This window comes from Lactuca serriola, chromosome 4 (genome assembly GCF_051521515.1).
Source record: "Lactuca serriola cultivar US96UC23 chromosome 4, Lser_US96UC23_V15, whole genome shotgun sequence".
In the NCBI taxonomy this organism is placed as follows: Eukaryota; Viridiplantae; Streptophyta; class Magnoliopsida; order Asterales; family Asteraceae; genus Lactuca; species Lactuca serriola.
The window spans coordinates 360,811,344-360,819,935 of record NC_136411.1 but is presented as its reverse complement, the minus strand read 5'-3'; positions in this window follow the sequence as shown (position 1 = coordinate 360,819,935).

The following is an 8,592-nucleotide window of genomic DNA, read 5'->3' as shown; positions in this document are numbered from 1 at the left end:
AATTTATCTAGTGTTAAAGCATAGTTTTATATAGATTTTTGAATGTACTTATTGAATACAAAAAATTTAAAGAGTTGTAAGTTATTTTAATATTTGGCAATTTCTATTTATACATGTAAAATAACCAAAAATGATATTTTATATTGGCTTATTTGTATAATACATATAACATTTTACTTTATTATGTATAATAATAATAATGACAAACAATTATATTATTAACATAAAAAAATATTTTATATACTTCTGATAATTATTTGAAATATTATACATATAAGATATGAATATTTTGCATTGCATGATAATTATTTGAAATATTATGCATATAAGATATGAATATTTTGCATTGCATGAATTTCATTATGTTTTTGTTGTGGGTTAGGTATCTTCATATGATTGTCTAAGAAAATATGCATAAATATGATATGTTAGTTGTAGTTTAGAGTGCAATATAAGTCATTTGTATGTTGTAGTGAACTGTTAGACATAAACATGTAGACTAGTGTAGACAGTTTGTGTTGTTGGAGTATTTGTTTACCTGTTTGTCATATAAGTTGACATATCTTGTGGTGAGTTGCAGACGGTCTTGCTTTACGTGGAAGGCCAACATGCGCGGGCGGACCATCGTTACGCTGAAGGCCAGGCACAAACCACCTTTATTGTCACACCCCGCTAAAGCGGAAATACAGGGCGTGGCAGTACAAAGGGTTTCATAGCAAAAGATAAAGACAACACCAACCATAGTATTAAAAAACATTACAAATTTACAATGGGTTTGAACAACTTTAAAAGAAATTACAATGTGAATTGAAATACAACACATACGAATACTTCTAAAAGTGATGTGTCCCTAAGTGCCACTTACTCGATGATTCCTGAAAAAGCATGTAAAACTAGTGTCAACTACAAAAATAGTTGGTGAGTACTCACATGTTTATAACATAATATAGTTTGAAATCATGATAACCAGAATAATGATAATAGTTTCCATAAAAAAAATGTTCATTTTTAAAATAAGTAAATAAGTTTTCATGAATAGAAGATTGTTGCTAAAGCGAGTAATAAAGTTTCCACAAATAGAAATATATTGCAAAAATGAGTAACAAGTTTGCATAAACAAAGTTCGTTGTCATCATGAGAGATAAAGTATATTGCCCAAATGAGATGCAACGTTCATATTCTCATGGGAAATAAAGTTCATTTCTAAAATGAGTAGACAAGTTTCGTTGCTAAAATGAGTATACAAGTTTCCTTGCTAAAATGAGTATACAAGCTTCGTTGCTAAAATGAGTATACAAGTTTCATTGCTAAACTAAGTATACAAGATTCATATATGTATCAAGTTTCCATTCATGAGTTCACAACCCAAATGTAATGACCGAATCGTGCCCTATTGACTACTATGTGTATCGCAAACAGAGAGAATAAAACGGTAAAATGCACTCAAACGAATCGTGCGAGTGAGGAGTTGTCTACCTCCTGATAGTGCTATCCATAATAACCATAGGCTCAAAAGAGTTAATGAGTTGTGTCGAATGATTCAGGGACTTAACTGCGATACAGTCCTCATGAATTAAAGTAACATACATATACATACAAAATATAGCAACCAAGTTTCATAGCAGTCAAAATAAATACAACGAACATAAATAGTTTATGACATGCTTTTCCACCCCAAAACATTTAAAAACCGAAAATAAGGGGAGTCATGAATACACACAATACATTGAGATGATGCAAATGATGCATTGATCTAAGTTCCACTTATACCACTACCGAATCCTACAATAATGGTATATACTAGTGAGTCTCTAATCGAAATCTAACACAAGTATACCTACTACAATAGAGTTATGCCAATATTGCGCCGAAATTTAATATTGTTAAGTTACAAACATTTTTCTGAAATGGTGAAATTTTATAACTCATGTGATTAAGATAATTTTGGATATTATTTTCCAGATTTTGTAATATTAATTAAGGGTATTTCAATACATTTAAAGGTGTTTTAAAATCCTAAAATCCAAAAATATTATCAATCAGTTTCCAAAATTAATCAAAATTTACATTTTCATTCTAATTACAGTAGAGGTCTTCCATAAATTTTCCCTTGAATTTTTGATGTGATTAATTTTTCCAAATTTTTAAGCCTTCATAACAATATAAATTCGTGAAAACTAGTATCCAGAAGATAAAAATTCCTAAACATTTTATAAGACTTCCACTAAATATAATTAAGTTGGGAAAAATTTAAAAATGGTTTTTTAAATAGTTTAACCCCATTTTATGATTTTTGTGCATTTATTCTAACAAAAATGGAAATAATTAGAAGACGCTTTCGAAAATTGCCCAAACTTTTTGTAACGCTGTTATCATACATGTAGAATCTGTAAAAAATATAAAAGATATTTTTCAATTAGTTTTGCTATCTTCCTTGTTTTATTCTCTTGAATAATCACTATTTGGTGAATAATTATCAAACAGTTAAAGTAAATTACCAAGATTTTTCTAAACTTCACTTACAGTGTACCTGATCCGGGAAAAATACCATTGGTGATTTTTATATACTGTAATCCGATTTTGTGGATCAAGTGTATTTAATCTTAGAAAATAGAAAAAAAATAGCATAGTGAATAGAAAAATCATCCAAATTTTTATTTAGAGTTCGATTATATTATAAGATCTTCTGGTATATTTTCATGACTTTTGGATGAGTAGAACTATATTTACCATTATTAGTCCATTATAAATACAAAAATTGGGGGAAAATAGGAATGCATTATTAAAAATTCTGAAAATATTTTTCTGAGTATTCCATATGGGGTAGGAGCTGCAAAAATTATTAGATACCATTTTCACATTATATAATGTGGTTTTATGATTTATTGGAACTAAACAAAAAGACAATCCAAAACCATAATAAACAACAACCAAAATCGATGAAACTCATTGAGATGTCATTATTTACTTTGCGGGTCATCCACAAATTTACATAGGATTTATAGACCTCAGAAAGTATTTTATATGAATTATTTCCCTATTTTCTTGCAATAATCATAATAATTCGATAAAAATGAATTATTCTCTAAAAATTTGTAGAACTTCTAATTGTGTTGATGGAATTCTGGGAAAAATCGGATTTGATCAGAAAAGATGTTTTTGATATTTATTTGGGAATAAATCCTTTATGAACCTATTTGAAATCTTTTAACAACAAATTTTGATCATCAAACATCTAAGCTTAAAGATCATCACATGCATGTTGTTTTAAAGGCCATTCATGAGTTTGAAATGGTCATAAATCATTTTGGAAAGAAAACTTAGGGTTCATGTGGTGATTTTCCCCCAAAAATTGTAGAAAAGTGCATTATGTTGATTTTGACTTACGTTTTGGTCCTTAGAGTTCAGCATTTACAACATGCATGTTGTTTTTGGGTGAAATCATACCACCATCATCATCAAAAATGTGAGTGTGAGCAAGTGTTCATGATTTTACAATAGAATGGAGCAGAAGATGGAGAAAATCCAAGAAAAATAGTAAAGTTGAAGGAATAATGAAGTAGAAATCGATTTTACCTTCAAGAACGCCACCGGATGAAGAAGATTTTGAGTTTGGTGAGTGTTCTTGGGTCCTATTTTCTGGAAATTCCGTGGTTTAGAGGGTGGAGAAGAGAGAAATGCAGTGGTGAAAGTAGAGAGAAATGAGAGAGAATAAAGGAGAAGGTGGAGTGTGAGAGAGAAGAAAAATTAAATTATGTGTGTGTTGGGAAGAGAGGGAGTGTCTTGGGAGAGTGGAGGCCAAAATCTTGGGTGAGAAAGACGACCGCTCTCTTGTTTCTTTTATAAAAATTCAAATCTTTTATAGGAATATCAAACTTTTTATAAAATGTACACCCTAACCAAGTTTTTACGCATTAAACTCTTGATTTTTGACTTATAAATCAAGAGTAAATGTTAATAACTTAATTTTTATTTTTCTTGATTGTATTTCATAATAATTATTATGATAATATAATATTATAAGGTTCATAATTATTTTTATAGGATTTTAAGGTTAAAGTTTATAAATATGAGTTTTTATGGCATTTAGGGTTTTGGAGTTTAATACATCTTTGGATATCAAAATAAATTGAATCTTTGAGACTTCCAATTATTTTTGTGTTTCCTAACTCTTATTCAAGTTAGAAACAATGTTTGTAATTTATTTTTATTGGTTTATTGGCATTCTATGTAATGATTCTGACATTTAAGCAAAATTGAGGAATCAAGTATACTAGCCCTAGTTTTCAACTTTGACTTAAGTTCCTACGAGACTCAGACCTAATTTATACCACTAGGTCAAGTGCATGATGTGTGTATATGATTCATGAAAAGGTGTTCGAGTCAAAGAGTGATCCAAATTTGGATAGTCACTACAGTTAAGTAGTTGTAGAATCCACCTATGAATGTGAAATCTAAGTACACTATCCATCAATTCTACTTGTTTCCTAGTTTTTAGTAGGTTATAACATAGCATCTAGTTACAAAGTCTAGTATGTGTCGTGCCTATGTGTGCAACTAAGTTTATTAAAATCTAGAACTCTCTCAAATTTGACGGTTGTCACAGTCTCCCACGGTTGAAAAAATTTCGTCCTGAAATTCAATTCGTGACGTATTCTGTTAGAACTCAGCCGACTACAACTGTATAGTTGGAGAGGTGGTGACTTGGAGAACTCTTATATTATTTTGGGTTAATTCCTCAAGGGAAGAGCCCAATTCTTTAGCTATAATCAAAGTAATGTTTCCTTAATTCGAGTTCTACAGTCTAGATTGTGAGAAATTAGGATCATGGAAATTATGATCCGACCATGGCAACCTAGTTGAAAAGATTATCTAGTTAGATATTATCTAACTTAAAAGTGTGTTATAAATTTTGCTGAAGCACCAACTACATTGAGCGTTAGATCCGCATTGATCCTTAAGTTGCAATCTAAATTAGCACCAAGTGTAAATTCGCCGCCTAATAAAGAAGAGATTAGGAACAATTTGTTCACTTCTGGGTTGGCTACTATATTTGGAAAATTTATATTCCGAAATAAGAAGGGGTAGCATGAATGAAAAGGAAGTGATTGAGGGTAAGTTCCTAAAAATATGTACTAAGGGTAGGCAACGAAGTTTTGGTACATCTCAAATGTAAAGGCTATTTAAGTGTCGTCTACAAAATAAATTACGAAATGATTGAGGATCTCCGAGGCCATAATTACTACTACGGTTACTCTTACAATAATAGAACTATATTTGAAGAGTATATATAATTAGAGAGTCATTGTTTCTAATAAAGGTGGTGAAAGTTTATGATATTTTAAATCACATTGTGTAGATAGCATTTTAAGTGTTTAGAAGTGTTAAAAATCTCACTGTTATAAAAAATATGCGTTTTGAAATGAATATAATTTCACTATTATCAAAATGTGTAATAATTCCAAGATAATGAAGATACATGTGTGGCGATCAAACGAAGTAGTAAAATAATATAAAGATTAATTAAGGTTACAGGTTTAAGTCATCAATAAGGGAATTTATACATAAATATTTTGATTACTCTTTTGAAAAATTGTCTAATTGTCTAAGTCAGGACAAATTCAAGCTTACTAGTCAGAATATTTATGAAAACAAGGTTGAGAGTTTAGGAACTCACTGAAAATTACAAAGTAGAGTGTTATTTTAAGAAACATGTAAAAATATCGATCATTGAAAATAGTGCATTCTTAATTTAGTGTTTCTACAAAAACAATCATTTAGAGAATAGATAATAGTAAAATACAAGACTTTCGATGTATTTAAAGAAAAGAAGAAGCATAATAAAACATATCATTCACATATATTTTTTTGGATATAGAAAAAAAATGATAAGCATAATGATATTCATCTTGTGTATTAATTATAAGGAAAAATACAATGAAAATTTTATTTTAAATCAAGTTTCCGAATTTAGAACGAAAGAGCAAATGTAAATAAGGATCACTTGTTTATAGTAGATTTTAATATAAAAACAAGATGTATGTGATAAAAGGCGTAATTGAATATATCAAAGTTGACTAAATCAAAATTATGCCTCACGACTATACACGCATTAATCGCTCAAAACGAAAGGGTAGACTTCTAGTCTGTATGTGTATGAACATGATACCAGGAGAAGCAAAATAGACAGAAACAAAGTTAGACAATGTATTATGTTACTATTATGGGTGTGCGAGATCTAAAATCATAAGGAGAGAAGGAAATCAAGTGCGGGGGAAAGAAAAGGGAGATAGCAACAATGATTGCTATTATTAAAATTATAAGAACAATACCTATATGTAGATTTAAAACCAGGTTGAGATATATTTCAAATTTCAATATTTTATGTATGTTGATAATTAAATAGACATGTGGTAGCATTAAAGTGTTTCATAAAAAATTATGAGTTATCTATTAAGTTAAACTCCATTTGTGAAAAAGAAGAAACACAAAAACTTGTAATTGAAAATCTGACAACTTTGACCTTTTGGATTGGGGTCCAACAATGGTTAAAACGGATCAGGTAAAGACTTAACATATTTACAAAACCACCCCGGAATCACACTTTAATCCCCAAAGTCCAAAATTATGACATTTAACTCCCAAAAACCAACATCATGCTAAATTTATTATGGATTTCGGGCTATTATTCAATAATAAATTTTATTTATTTATTTACTTCTTTAATTTAAATTTATCTATTTATTCATTTTAATTTCAAACAGAATGTTACAATTCTCCCCCACTTAAATTATAGTTCGTCCTCGAAATCATTTCTTAGCAATCTCAACAAGCCAACAACCCCGAGCATACCACAACCTTCCCAAAATAATCGAAACCAACCCTCGCAGGGCTCTCCAACCAGCAGATGAACGAATTCCTTACAACATAATCACATATACTCGATCTGAAATTTGTAGTCTCGAGATGGTCTGATTCCCTGACAGATCATCCGTACTGAATTATTATTGAATCCATCCAATTAATTTTCCCAACTAACCACTCTACTTATGATAATTGAGATTCCCATTAGAAACAGAATCACTGACCAATTATCCCTGCAGAAAACTTATACTTGATAGAAGCCTCAGATAATCCTTCGAGTAGGAGACTTATCCCTGCAACAGTTAGACTAAGACGAGAGCTGCGCAACATGATCAAATCATCTACTTTGAGATTATCCAATCCCAACTACAAGTGGCCTGACATTTCCTCCAAATAACAAGCTACCCAACACTTAACTTCCAAATCAATAATACTATCTTGACTTATCATGATGCCCACCAATAATTAACCAATCCAAGACACAGTCACAAGACCTGATCTACCATTCCAAACTGAATCCATTCATTACCGTTGAACCCTTTGACCGATGCCCTCGGCATATAGATACCCTGATCTTCAACCCACGTAAATGGAAATTATGCACAAAACATTTACGATACCCGATTCAAGGTCTTACCTAAAACTAACCTGATACGTAACTCATAACCCAAGATCCACAAATTTTCACTTGCATTTCACCCAAGAGCTTCTGATAACGACAACCCTTCCTAGACAAAGATATAAAGGTTCCCAAACAAATGCTGAGACTACCATTCTCTCACCTTGTTCAACCACTAGATTCCCAAGAGTCTAAATAACAAGGCTATGTAGCCTATAAACATCTATGTGTTACACACTGACTGCCCAACATATTATGTCATTCAAGGTCCAAATCCTTGACCCAATGATCTCGACTAGGTCCCACTTGTATTTACCAAAATCACACGGGCCTCACCAACGGGTCCCACCTAACTATACCACGGATCTCCCTCGCTCACTAGTACCAATCGCCTAGAGCTATAGAGTCCCAGGTCCACTACGGACCCCAATGGTCCTCGAACCAAAACAGAGAAATACTCCTCGACAGTCCTGGCCAGCGTGCCAAAGGTACAACTGATTTCCCCTTTACACTTATGACCATCACCAACGTTCGTCTACTTCATCCTAGTGAATGCTAGAATCCCATCGCAGTACTTCAATACTTCAAATCGACCATGGTTACCATGCATGACCTTATCACACCTTAACCATCACAACTCCACGCACATGAGTCAAAACCCTCATCCAACCAGCTGTTTGGGTCATACTTTGAATTTTGAAACCCTCATCAGTCAAGAAAAAGCAGTGAGGCCCTAACACGACCCTTGATCTAGATCCATCCTCAAACCTACTGGTGGTTGTCGAGGCCAACAAAATTAATAACCCTATGTCTTTTACACTAAAATAGTGTATAGTGGTAAAGGGATCGAATCCACATAGACTTGCTCAATTTAATAACTGTACGAAAAATATCTTTGTAAAGATACTTGTAAAATGACAATAAGTTAAAAATAAGGGCTTTAGTGTTTTGATTTACTTGATACAAACTATAATTAAACTAAGATTTAATTAGACAATTTCAACAAAAACAAGAGTTTGATGTAAAATTAATAAGATAAAGATGGTTGACTTTGGATTTTCATTACTTGAACATTTAGTTAAATAATCATGAGAATATCAAGGTGCAAT